Source organism: Eubalaena glacialis, chromosome 11 (assembly GCF_028564815.1).
Source record: "Eubalaena glacialis isolate mEubGla1 chromosome 11, mEubGla1.1.hap2.+ XY, whole genome shotgun sequence".
In the NCBI taxonomy this organism is placed as follows: domain Eukaryota; kingdom Metazoa; phylum Chordata; class Mammalia; order Artiodactyla; family Balaenidae; genus Eubalaena; species Eubalaena glacialis.
This window is the reverse complement of record NC_083726.1, coordinates 71,623,966-71,637,923: the sequence shown is the minus strand read 5'-3', so window position 1 is coordinate 71,637,923 and position 13,958 is coordinate 71,623,966. Positions and strand designations below refer to the sequence as shown.

The 13,958-nt window shown below is 39.9% G+C and overlaps 1 pseudogene; it reads right to left on the bottom strand.

Annotated features, from left to right (window-relative positions):
* Positions 1-8,308: 8,308 nt before the first annotated feature.
* LOC133101705 (NADH dehydrogenase [ubiquinone] 1 alpha subcomplex subunit 12-like) overlaps positions 8,309-13,958 on the bottom strand; it is a 166,675-nt pseudogene continuing 161,025 nt past the window's right edge.

The window sequence follows — 13,958 nt, the reverse complement described above, 5'->3', positions numbered from 1 at the left end:
GAGGTGACCCAACCCTCGAGCCTAGCCTGGCTCTTTGGTGCGGCTAATGGCAGACTCTGGGAGGGCTCACGCCAAGGGCTTCCCGGAACTTCTGCCGCCACTGTCCTTGTCCCCACGGTGAGCCACAGCCAACCCCACCTGTGCAGGAGACCCTCCTACACCAGCGGGTAGGTCTGATTCAGTCTCCCTTGGGGTCACTTCTCCTTCCTCTGGGTCCCGATATGCACACTACTTTGTGTGTGCCCTCAAAGAGTGCAGTCTCTGTTTCCCCCAGTCCTGTCGAAGTCCTGCAATCATTCCCACTAGCCTTCAAAGTCTGATTCTCTAGGAATTCCTCCTCCCATTGCCGGACCCCCAGGTTGGGAAGCCTGACGTGGGGCTCAGAACCTTCCCTCCAGTGGGTGGACTTCTGTGGTATAAGTGTTCTCCAGTCTGTGAGTCACCCACCCAACAGATATGGGATTTGATTTTACTGTGATTGCACCCCTCCTAGCGTCTCATTGTGGCTTCTCCTTTGTCTTCGGATGTGGGGTATATTTTTTGGTGAATTCCAGTGTCTTCCTGTCGATGATTGTCCAGCAGCTAGTTGTGATTCTCGTGTCTCACAAGAGGGAGTGAGAGCACATCCTTTTACTCCACCATCTTGGTTCAGGGCCCCAAAATAGATTTTAAAACAAAGGCTATTAGAAAAGCCAAACAAGAGCATTGTATAATGATGAAGGGCTCAATACATGAAGAAGATTTATACTCACTAACAATCATGCACCCAATACAGGAGCATCGAAATATTTAAAGAAAATACTAAACAGACATAAAGTGAGAAATTTATAATAATACAATAATATTAGAAGACATTAACACCCTACTAACATCAATGGACAGATTATCCAGATAGAAAATCAATAAAGAAACAGCAGTCGTAAATGACACAATAGAGCAGTTGGACTTAGTTGATATCTATGGGACATTACACCCCAAAAAATCAGAATACACATTCTTTTCAAGTGCACATAAAATGTTCTCCAGGATAGATCACATACTAGGTCACAATACAAGCCTCAGCAAATTTAATGGGATAGAAATTATATCAAGCACTTTTTCCCAACCAGAATGGTATGCAAGTAGAAATCAACTACAGAAAGAAAAATGGGAAGAGAATGAACACATAGAGACCAAACAACATCTTACTAAAAAAAAACAATGGGTCAATGATGAAATCAAAGAGGAAATCAGATAATGTCTTGATAGAAAAAAAAATGGAAACACAACTTTTCAAAATCTATGGGATGCAGCAAAAGCAGTTCTAAGAGAGAAGTTCATAGTGATACTGACCCTCCTCAAGAAACAAGAAAAATCTCAAATAAATAATCTAACCTACCATCTAAAGGAATTAGAAAAAGACACATGCACCCCAAATGTTCATTGCAACACTATTTACAATAGCCAGGTCATGGAAGCAACCTAAATGCCCATCGACAGACGAATGGATAAAGAAGATACGGTATATATATATACAATGGAATATTACTCAGCCATAAAACGGAACGAAATTGGGTCATTTGTAGAGATGTGGATGAATCTAGAGACTGTCATACAGGGGGAAGTCAGAAAGAGAAAAAGAAATATAATATATTAATGCATATATGTGGAACCTAGAAAAATGGTACAGATGAACTGGTTTGCAGGGCAGAAATTGAGACACAGATGTAGAGAACAAATGCATGGACACCAAGGGGGGAAAGCAGCGGGGGGGGGGGGTGGTGGTGGTGCTGTGATGAATTGGGAGATTGGGATTGACATATATACATTAATATGTATAAAATGGATAATTAATAAGAACCTGCTGTATAAAAAAATAAAATAAAATTCAAAACAAAAATAAAATAAAGGAGTTAGAAAAAGGAGGACAATCAAAGCCAACGTCAGCAGAAGAGAGGAAATAATAAATATGAGAGGAAATAAATAAAATAGAGACCAAAGAACAATAAAGAAGAACAACAAAACCAAGACCTGGTTTTTTGTAAGGATGAATAAAATTAATAAACATTTAGTCATGTTCACCAAGAAGAGAAGAGGAGACCCAAATAAACAAAATAAGAAATGAAAGAGTAGAAATAACAACTGATACCACAGAGACAAAAAATCATAAAAGGGTTCTATGAACAGTTGTATGCCAACAAATTGGACAACCTAGAACAAATGGCCAAATTTCTAGAAACATACAGCCTGCTAAGACTGAATCAAGAAGAAACAGACAATTTGAACAGACTGATCACTAGACATGAAATTGACTCTGTAATAGTAATTAAAAAAAAAAAAAAAAAAAAAAACTCCCAGCAAAGAAAAGGCTAGGACTGGATAACTTCACAGTGGAATTCTACTAAACATGTAAAGAAGAGCTACTACCTACCCTTCTCAAACTATTCCAAAAAATTGAAGAGGACAGAACACTCTGAAATTCATTCTACAAGGCCACCATTACCCTGATACCAAAAACAAAGACGCTCCAAAAAAATAAAATAACAGGCCAATATTTTTGATGAATATAGATGCAAATATCCTCAGTAAAATATTAGCAAACTGAATCCAACAATACATAAAAAGGTTCATACACCATGATCAAGTTGGAGTTATTACAGTGTCACAAGGATGGTTCAACATATGCAAATCAATCAATGTGATACTGATACACCACATTAATGAAAGGAAAGATAAAATCATGATCATCTCATGGTAGCTCTATTTTTAGTTTTTGAGAAACCTCCATACTGTTTTCCACAGTGGCTGTACCAATTTACATTCCCACCAGCAGTGTATGAGGATTCCGTTTTCTTCACATCCTTGTCAACACTTGTTATTTGTGTTTTTGATGATAGCCATTCTATCATCAGGTGTGAGGTGATATCTCATGGTGGTTTTGATTTGCTTTTCTCTGATGACTAGCAGTGTTGACCATCTTTTCACGTGCCTGTTGGCCATCTCCATTTCCTCTTTGGAAAAATGTCTATTCAGTTCTTCTGCCTATTATTAACTCAGGTTTTTTGTATTTTTGATGTTGAGTTGTATGAGCTGTTTATAGATGTTGGATATTAACATTGGATATTAACATCTATAATATCCCTTATTGGTCATATAATTTGCAAATTTTTTTCCCATTCAGTAGGTTGTTTTTTTGTTTTGTTGATAGCTTCCTTTGCTGTGCAAAAGCGTTTAAGTTTAATTAGGTCTCATTTGTTAATTTTTCTTTTATTTTCTTTACTTTAAGAGAAAAATCCAAAAAATATGCTGTGATTTATGTTAAAGAGCATTCTCCCTACATTTTCCTCAAGGAGATTTTTGGTTTCTGATCTTACGTTTAGGTCTTTAACCCATTTTGAGTTTATTTTTGTGTTTGGTGTTAGGGAGTGTTCTAATTCCATTATTTTACATGTAGCTGTCCAGTTTTCCCAGCACCACTTATTAAAGAGACTGTCTTTTCTCCATTGTATATTCTTGCCTCTTTTGTCATAGATTAATTAACCATAAGTGTGTGGGTTTATTTCTGGGCTCTCTATCCTGTTCTATTGGTATATGTGTCTGTTTTTGTGCCAGTACAATGCTGTTTTGATTACTGTAGCTTTGTAGTATCGTCTGAAGTCAGGAAGGGTTATACCTTCAGCTTTGTTCTTTTTTCTCAGGATTGCTTTGGAAATTCTGGGTCTTTTGTCGCTTGATACAAATTTTAATATTACTTGTTCTAGTTCTGTGAAAAATGCCACTGGTATTTTGATAGGGATTGCATTGAACCTATAAATTGCCTTGAGTGATATGGTCATTTTAACAATATTAGTTCTTCCAATCCAAAAACATGGTATATGTTTCAATCTGTTTGCTTCTGTTCAATTTCTTTCATCAGTGTCTTATAGTTTTCAGAGTACAGGTCTTTTGCCTCCTTAGGTAGGTTTATTCCTAGGTATTTTATTCTTTTTGATATGATGGCAAATGGGATTGTTTCCTTAATTTCTTGTTCTGATACTTTGTTGTTCACATATAGAAATGCAATATATTTCTGTATATTAATTTTGTATCCTGCAATTTTACTGAATTCATTGATGAGTTCTAGTAGTTTTCTGTTGGCATCTTTAGGATTTTCTATGTAAAGTATCATGTTATTTGTAAACAGTGACAGTTTTACTTCTTCCTTTTCAACTTGAATTCCTTTTATTTCTTTTTCTTCTTTGATTGCTATGACTATGTTGAACAATAGTGGCAAGAGTGGGCATCCTTGTCTTATTCGTGATTTTAGAAGAAATGCTTTCACCATATGACCCAGCAATTCCACCCCTGGGTATATATCTGAACAAAACAAAACAAAAACAAAAACACTGATTCAAAAAGATACATGCACCCCAATGTTCATAGCAGCATTATTTACAATTGCCAAGATATGGAAATAAACCTAAATGTCTGTCAATGGATAAATGCATAAAGAATATGTGGTATGTATATACAATGGAATACTACTCAGCCTTAGAAAAGAACAAAATTTAGCCATTTGCAGCAACACAGATGGACTTGGAGGGCATTATGCTAAGTGAAATTAGTCAGACAAAGAAAAGTACTGTATGATATCACTTATATGTGGAATCTAAAAAATAATACAAACAAATGTATATGCAGAACAGAAGTGAACTCACAGATATAGAAAACAAACTTATGGTTAACAAAGGGGAAAGGGAAGTGGGGAGGGACAAATTAAGGGTATTGGATTAACAGGTACAAACTCCTACATAGCACAGGAAATTACACATTTTATTTTGTAATAACCTATAATGGAGTATAATATGCAAAAACACTGACTCACTATGCTGTGCACTGAATCAAATACAATATTGTAAATCAACTACAGTTCAGTTAAAAAAAGATTTTTATTATGTTGATATTTTTCAGTCTCACTATCATGTATATAGGAGGGATATTGGTTTTTTTTTTTTTTAATTCTCTTTGGGTTCTGGTAAAGCTATTCCTATCTTACCAAGGAATTATTTTATTTTATTTTATTTTATTTATTTTTGGCTGTGTTGGGTCTTCATTGCTGCACACAGGTTTTCTCTAGTTGCAGTGAGCGGGGGCTACTCTTCGTTGGGGCGCGTGGGCTTCTCATCGCAGTGGCTTGTCTTGTTGTGGAGCACAGGTTCTAAGCACATGGGCTTCAGTAGTTGTGGCTCACGGGCTCAATAGTTGTGGCTCGTGGGCTCTAGAGTTCAGGCTCAGTAGTTGTGGCACACAGGGTTAGTTGCTCCGCGGCATGTGGGATCTTCCTGGACCAGGGCTCGAACCTGTGTCCCCTGCATTGGCAGGCGGGTTCTTAACCACTGAGCCACCAGGGAAGTCCCAGGATATTGGTTTTTATTTATGCCCTTTGATATGCTTCTTAAATTTGAGAATCAAATTTGAGATTTTCTTTCATCTGGTGACAATCTCTACTGAGTCCCAGTCTTAAATTTGAGAATTCATGTTTTTTGTCAATTCTAAATGTTTCTCAGTTTTTACCTCTTCAAATATTCCATCTCTTTCATTCTAATTCCTACTAGATATATGCTGGGCTTTCTATTCTATTCTTCAGATAGACCTTATACTTTAACCTTTCTTTTCTATTTTCCATCTCTTTATTTTCTGTGCTCCTTTGTGCATAAATTTCTCACCTATATTCTAATTCACTAATTCTTTCTTCTACTATATTTAAACTGCTGTTCTCCAGTTCATTGAGTTTTTAATTTTAGTTACTAAATCTTTCATCTTATGATATTATAATTTCTCTTTTTAACATTGCCATTTAAAAAATATCACCCTTTCCTTCTTTCTTAATTTTTTACCTCCTTAATAGTTTTAAGGAGATAGTTTTATAAGCACTTTGACTGTTACTTTATCCCATGTTCTTGGTAGTGCTAATCTCTCTGTTACATTTGCTGATTCTCTTGTGTTGTGAACTCATCTTCATCACATGCATGGCCTCAAGGCCATATTTTCTGTCACTACTTGGATATTTTCCCTTTGGCCAAATATATCCAATATACCACCAGGCTGTACTATTATTTCAGCTCTTGAGTTTAATGTTCTGGCTTTGACTCCTGCTTTGTTTCTGGTTGACTTCCCTTTTTGTTCTTTGAGTTCAGCTCTGTATTAAAATATTTTGCTGTATATTATTTTTTATTTCTGTATGTTTGTAAAGGAAAGGATGTTCTCTTTCCTGTTCTCTGTGCTGCTTAAACAGAACATCTTTTTAAAAGCAAGGGTTTAAAGAACACTTGTTCTTTTAAAGAAGGGTTTAAAATGGCCCATTTTATATTCCAAAGGGATCCATGTTAAAAGGATGCATGTAAGCCTGAATATGGAAAGGACCGTGCGTACAGATTTGAGTAATATTTAAGAGGCATAGAGTAGGTCAATTCAAGAGACTCGAGCTTAAGCACTTGGTGAGGTTTTGTGGTGGTGCTGGTGGCAGTTTGGTCTGGGTCTCCTGGTGAATCATGGTGCTGTTAATTGGAATCAGGAACAGGGAAAATTTATATAATCTGGTACTTGTAGGATATGCAGATAGAAAGATCAAGAAGGCAACAGGAAATACTAGTCAAGAGCTCTGGCGATCAATGGGGATTTAATCTTGTGGCTGGAAGTTGGAGACATGGCTGTACATTACAGGGAGAATGTATGCAGTGAGTAGAGACTGGTACAGTGAGTCTTATTAATATAAATATTAGAGAATAGTACAATGAGCACTAGCAAGATAACGAGTCCAGAAGAGAATGGGTTGAGGGGAATGAAGAAAGACACTCTCGGGCTTCCCTGGTGGCGCAGTGGTTGAGAATCTGCCTGCTAATGCAGGGGACACAGGTTCGAGCCCTGGTCTGGGAAGATCCCACATGCCGCGGAGCCACAACTACTGAGCCTGTGCATCTGGAGCCTGTGCTCCGCAACAAGAGAGGCCACGATAGTGAAAGGCCCACACACCGTGATGAAGAGTGGCCCCCGCTTGCTGCAACTAGAGAAAGCGCTCGCACAGAAACAAAGACCCGACACAGCCATAAATAAAATAAATTAATTAATTAAAAAAAATAATGGATGACTAATAAGAACCTGCTGTATAAAAAAATAAATAAAATAAAATTCAAAATAAATATAATTTATAAAAAAAAAAAAAGAAAGACACTCTCAGTGAACACTGACATCCTCACATATACAGAAGGACAGCTAGTGATTCAAAAGATGGACAATAAAGACCCAGTAAGTTCAGATTTTAAAGTGTGAGATGATCAATGTTGGTGATATGTCAATAAGGAAAGGAAGTCAGAATATGATAATTATGATAAGAGAAAGTGAATTGTTTATATTCACATGATTAAGAGCAGGCATCATGGATGACAAAGGCACTGGAGATGGCCTTTGAAGAACCATCTCTAACCACCGAAGCCTACAGAGGAAGAGAGTTAGATTTCATCTCAGATGGTATAGCCTGTTGTTCATATTGATTCAATACTAGGATGCAATTCACCAACTACATCATTTAGCTGGCCAGACCAAAATAGAAATTATTATAAGTTAGTACCCAAACCAGGAAGAAGGATTCTTTCAAATGCAACCAATTTGGGAATCTAGGCCCTACCTGTCAAGCTGCAAAACTGTGCTGTTTCAGCCAGAGGGATGAGAGAGCTGTTTCTTTTACACAGGATAAGACCCTAGAGCCAACTACTTCTGAACAGTTGATGAAACATTTGTAGGTCTTATGCAAACTAAAAGCTGCTTTCTTCTCTGCCTAAGTCAGAGGTTTCTCCTCTACCATCATTTCCCCTGTGAGTTCTAGCTGCTTGGGCCTCCACGAACATTCAGCTCTGTCTCTTCAACTCAGGGAAGCTCCGGGACTCAGCCTGGTTTCTTTCCCCATCCCCGTGCCGTAGCCTGGAAAAGCTCTCAAGGCAGCAAGTTGGGGCAATCGTAGGGCCCGTTTCTCACAGATCACTGTCATGTGTTGCCTGATGCCCAATGTTTTAAGAATCAAAGTTTTAATTTATTTGGCCGGTTATTTTAGTAACTTCCCATCAACGTTGCATCTCTTTCCTTCCTACCTTGATACCAGTAATTTATGAGGAATCTATGTAGTTTGCATTTGAATGACCTCCATGTACTTTAGTTCCACTTTTTGATTTGACTCTCTAATTTGACACTTTTTTCCCTTAGTCAAACAATTTTAATCAAGTTAATAGTAAGCAGTAAAAAGGCAGTTACATGAAAAGTCCTATATTTTATGTGTTTAAACTGTTTTTCATTGTCTTTACTTGTAAGGCGTTGAAGGTGGGGTGCACTCCTGAATCTTCTTTCTGGTGGAATAAACTACATATTGTTCTGGAGTGCCACTTCGATGAATTCATGGTTTGTCCAAATGAACTTACCAGCAGTCGTGTTCTTGCTGTTGGAGCATCACTGATTGCACAGTAAAGCCAAGGATGCCATTCCGGGGCCCCATGCTTCCATCCACATCCCATGATGTGTTTTTGCCATTCATTTCAGTAGTGTGTGTGACTCATCAGTGATGGCCAAAAAACTGCTTGTTGTCTTCAGAGTGTTTGTTTCCATGTTTGTCTTCCCCACTCATGTACCAATCCTCACGTCGTTTGCCCTGAGGAAAATTCATAGATTGCCGCGGAGACCGACGTGGCTGCTGACTCGCTGCAGCCCGCATTCAGGACTTGCAGGAACTCCACCGTGTCCCGCAGGCCCAGCCTCCGGGGTGCACCGAGCAAAACCCACTCGGGGAGAAAGCCGCCAGGAGCAGCTGCGAGCGCACGATAGAACGTTTCACGTGGGAGAATATTCAGACTCCTGTTACATCTTCTTCGGTAAGAATTAGAAGCTGATTTTATGCATTTAGAACTAATTCTTTTCATGGTCATAATAAAAACAATTTAAGAAACACATTAGGATGGATATACAAATGTATATTTAATAGCCAAATTCTAAGACTTAGAATGAGGAGAGCAGGGAAGCAGAACCTTGTGGAAAATGAAGCCCTAACAATGCTTATTCCTTCTGACTGTGTTTACTTTACAAAACAGCATTCAAACAGCAAATACTTCAGTTTTAATGAAGTCTCAAATGGGACAAACCTGATTCGGATTTAATTAGTTGAAAAAAATTGCCGAAAATTAGTAGTTTGGAATTTTTGATAATTGGACTACTGATAATTGCAATCATAGTTGTTTTTCAGTTGCAGAGCTGAAAGTTTGTATAAAATAAGCCATTAGAACTGAGGAAAAAAATTAAGAATACAGAGATACTAGGAGGACCAGGAAATTATTTTGTATCTTCAGGACTGGCATTATGTCCCGTAGATTTGTGAGACTCAGTAAATCCTTGTGAAATAAAGAATGAATGGAGGAATGAATTCTGACTCCTGGAAGGCAAGGATTGTACTTATCTTGTTCACTGTTAAACTTACAATACCTAGTTTTGGGTCTGGCACATTGTACACAATAAACATTTTTATTGGTTGGGTTAATGAATGAATTAAAATTACATGCCCTACAGAAATATCGTTGTATGCCAATTTGAAAATATATTTTCAGTTCTGGAAATTTCCAGTCCTTATCTAAGTGAAAAGTTATGCTAAAAAATGGGAGGCAACCCGAGTCAATGATATACTGGTTGGAGGAGTTTACACATCTCTTCCAATCTAGTGATGAAGGAATTTACATTGCAAATAAGAGTTGTGTTGCAAAAGCTGAACATTTGTAAGAGTTCATCTGTAGGAGATTCCTTTTTCCATTTCTATTTGAAGTCCCTTTCATGAAGAAGAAATGGAAAGATAAAAATGCCAAAAAAGCAGACACAGGAATTTAAAGAGAAAGGAAAATTAGTCAGCAACCTTGCACCGCAAATCACTACTCAAACAATGAAGACTCATGAGATCCAGACAAAAGATGCTGCAAGGCCAAGGCTAGACCTCAGGGAACAAAAAGGGGCTAGTTCTGACGTCTCCCTCCCCTCCCCCCACCCTGAGTTCACAAGAATGTTTTATCATATAAACTCCTTGTTCATTATAAGTAGAAATGCCCAGTTTTCTTCTTGCCCTTCGAAACCAGTTTTGGCGTAAGATGGTCATGCTGTCAAGTCACTATGGAGGCCCAGCCAACATCGATGGGTGAAAATGCCTGAAGAGAGCAGGTCAGGTCAACAGCTCTCCTGTATAGTAGCATTTCCACTAGTTTTATTCCTATAGGGGCATGGGAAAGGCTATATTAGCATCCTATCAAGAAACAACTGCCACAAAACAAGAGTGCTTAACATGAGAAATGCTAATTTTATACTTGGGTCATTTCAATCTTACTCACTGATGTTAGACTCCACTTATTGGTGGAGGTACTTCTGGGCATTTAGGTTAAAAAAGAAAAAAAAAACCCCACATAACTGCCCCCAGTTCATCCCCCCTCCCTCCCCAGCCTGGGATGTTGGAGAATCTGTGTGAGCCTGAAACACAGCAGCAGTTTCCCCTCTCTCTTCCATTTGGACCCCAAGGAAACAGTAAGACCTAGTGTGTGGGGACTTTGCCATTCCTCCACTCAGCAAAAGACAGTTTCCTCTGTGTTGCAACTTTCTATTTGGCGAGAGGATAGAAGGGTTGGCAGGACCAGAGCTGGCTACTAAAAGCAGGCACAGTAAAACCTCACAATGAGTTGTCTCTTTTTCAGCTTGGCACATGATGTTAGGAGCTGGAATAGAGAAACACTTGTAATAAATTGCAGTTGGGAGGAGGGTGATGGTTCTTCTGTAGAAGTCTTGTGTTTTTATCCCCTCCCCCCCTTTCGGTGGTATAGTCATGAGCCTCACTTTTGTTTTTCATATTTTAAATTCAGCCTGTACTGAACTTGCCACAGAAATAGATCTGCACTGACACTCCCACTCTCAAGCTGCCGGTGCTGGGTCGCAGGTTTGACATTGCTTGAGCTAACTCAGAAACTAGAAGGTTGAAGTGGCATTAAAGACGTAGCTACATGAATAGACCCACTTCCTGGTTGGAAAACCTGGATCATATTTTATTTCCATCTCTGACACTTTTACACATCTTTAACATCACCACTAGGCTTGTCACACAGTGATTGCCCACACTCACAAGGTCGTGTTAAAAAAGGGAATTGCTTTATGACACAGGCATATATTTTGCCCAAGTGAAAGGGTACAGTGGGAGCCATTCTCACTTGGACGAGCTCTCCTGTGGATGCCTGATGCCTGGAAGTCAGATTAATGGAACCACTGGGTCAAGGCCTGTCATCAGAGTGGGAGGTCAGAATCAGGGAGGCCTAGAGGGAGGCAGCAGGAGGCCCTGGCAGGAGAGGTGGGCAGAGCATCAAAGGTGGAGGTTAGAAAGGCAGCCCAAGATGTCAGGGACCCTTGCCAGGGGGGAACTCACTCCAGGGCTGAAAACCAGAGCAGGCCTTCAACTCTTGGAGGAGTGCTAAGATAGGGTGGGAGGAAAGAGAGGCCAGAGCTCTGTCCCTAGAGACTAGTCAGCATTTACGGAGCAACTGAGCCAGGCTCCAGCCTGCCAATGTTCTGTATGCCAATCAATGCTCTTGTCTCAATACATGTCCTCTGTTTATTCACTCTCGTATCTGTCACTGGCTGGTGAATTCCTGAGGGGAAAGGCCTATGTATGTCTTGATCACTGAACGGGGTACCTGGCATATAGAAAATGTTTAGTAAATATTTGTTGATTGAGTGAGTGAGTGACCTCACATCTTTCAAATTATTCCCATGTTCCTGTTGACCAAACCGAGTGTCAGAGAGACTAAGAGGGAAGAGAGGTCCCAGATTCTGCAAATGGAGTCCAATGCGGGGAATTTTTCAGATTGGAAGTTCTGGGGGTGGTGAAGGTGGAATCAGCACTAGGGCTGACTTGCTATAAAATCCCTGTGCCACTGAGATTCTGCCAGCCACACTCCCTGGCCCCCACCCTCCTGCCCTCCCATCCCTGCCCATGCCATAGGGGTAAGATTGCCAGACAAAATCTAGGACACCCAGTTAATCTGAATTTCATATAAACAACAAATAATTTTTTAGTATAAATATGTCCCAGATATTGTATGGATGTACTTAGATTTAAAAAGTATTCCTTGTTTATCTGAAATTCAAATATAACTGGCACCCTGAGGTTTTATTTACCAAATTTGGCAACCCTAGATGGGAGTTGGTTTTTGGGATGCAGGTGGGAATCGGGAGGTAGGTTAACCCATCTCAGCAGCCACAAAGCTAACTCCAAAGGGTCCCAGCACTCCCATGACAGGGGTGCTCCGTGGAGGGTAAGAAGCTTTAGAACCACAGCCCACCAGGTTCTGATGTAGCAGCAGCCTGAGTGCCCTCTTGTTACCTCCTCAGAAGGGGAGCTCACTGGTGCTGCTTCCTTTCCCCGGTACTCCCGCCCTTGCAATGCGTCTCACTGTCATATTTCCCAAGACAGCATGCGGCTGGGGTAGTTTGTCACTATTCAGTATAGACGGCCTCCCACAGAATAGGTGTTCAGTAAATATTTCTTGAATGAATGAACAAATCAGTTTTAAAATGTGTCACCGCCCTTCTTCCAGACTGTCCACAGTCAACTCTGGCACATATTCTCAGGTTTAATCAGTTGTGGCGGGAGTATCAGGGCCAATTAGGGTCTCAGTGCAAAAGCGTAAGAGTATTTTTCTGAAAGAGACCCCTGGGCTTCTTTCTCAGCAGGGATCTGTAGGTGTGGCAGGTGATCTGACATTTTATCCTGTCAGTCGGCATGGCCCATCTGGTACACTCGACTTGTGCAGTCAGCCTGTCTGAGAAGCATGGCCTGTCCAGGATGCCAGCCTCAGACCATTAACAACCAATAAGCTTTAGTCATATTAATGTTGGGGTGATTATATAATTCATTATCTAAACTGAGATACTTTGATGGAGTAAAAGAAAGTGCGAATCATAATGCAACTAGGAAAAATAATATAAACCCGAACTGGGACATACTGACATCTTAATTTCTGTGAATAATAAACACCCCCTAGAATCCCCTGGATGCCGTGATCTCCAAATGCCGCTCTTTGGACACAGTGACCATATTACCTGATCAGCTGCCTACATGTCCCTGGACTGCTTTTCCTTGAGGTAGTTTATCAGGAAAGAGTCTATGAGATTTTCCTCACAAATCTGATTCATGTAATGCTTTGCTGAGTATGTTTCTGTCTGTATCACAGATTAGACGTCTCTTAAAGATGATGGTCCATGCCATTTACTTTTGTATTCTAGCACCTGGCACAGTTCCTTACACTTGGAAAGTGTACTTGTATCAATAGCACAGGCTGTTATGGTACAAAAACAAACCACCCTCAAATTTTGGTGGCTTGTAAGGAAAAGAGTTCTTCTTTTTCACACCACATGTCCAGTGTTGGTCAGCTTGGACACTGTTCCACATCCTATTTAATCTGGAACCCAGACTGATGAGCAACTTTTATCTGGAATGTGGCGGGTCTCATGGCAGAGGGAAAAGAGGTGACATTGAATCACAGACTCGCTCTTAAAGCTTCTGCTCAGAGGAGAGAGTTACCTCCACTTGCTTTCCATTGTTAAAGCCAGTTAGGCAGCCGAGTCTGCTTCAGTGAGGAAGGGAAATAGAATTTTCTCACAGGGAAGCATAGCAAATGTTTTGAACAATAGTACCAAATCTACCACATACCCAGTGAATGTGAATGGAACTCAACTAAGCATCATTATTTAACTCTATACTCCAGACTTTCCTGACACGAAGGAGAGGTGAGGAGGGAGCAATGGGGGTGGGGTAGGGGAAAAAGCACACTCTGTGTACACTATTTGAGGAGCCCAGCATGTCTGCTCACCTTTCTGCTTTCTGTTTAGGCACATTTCTACCTAGGAGGAACGAGGAAAGCTTCAGTTCTAGTCTTTTCCTT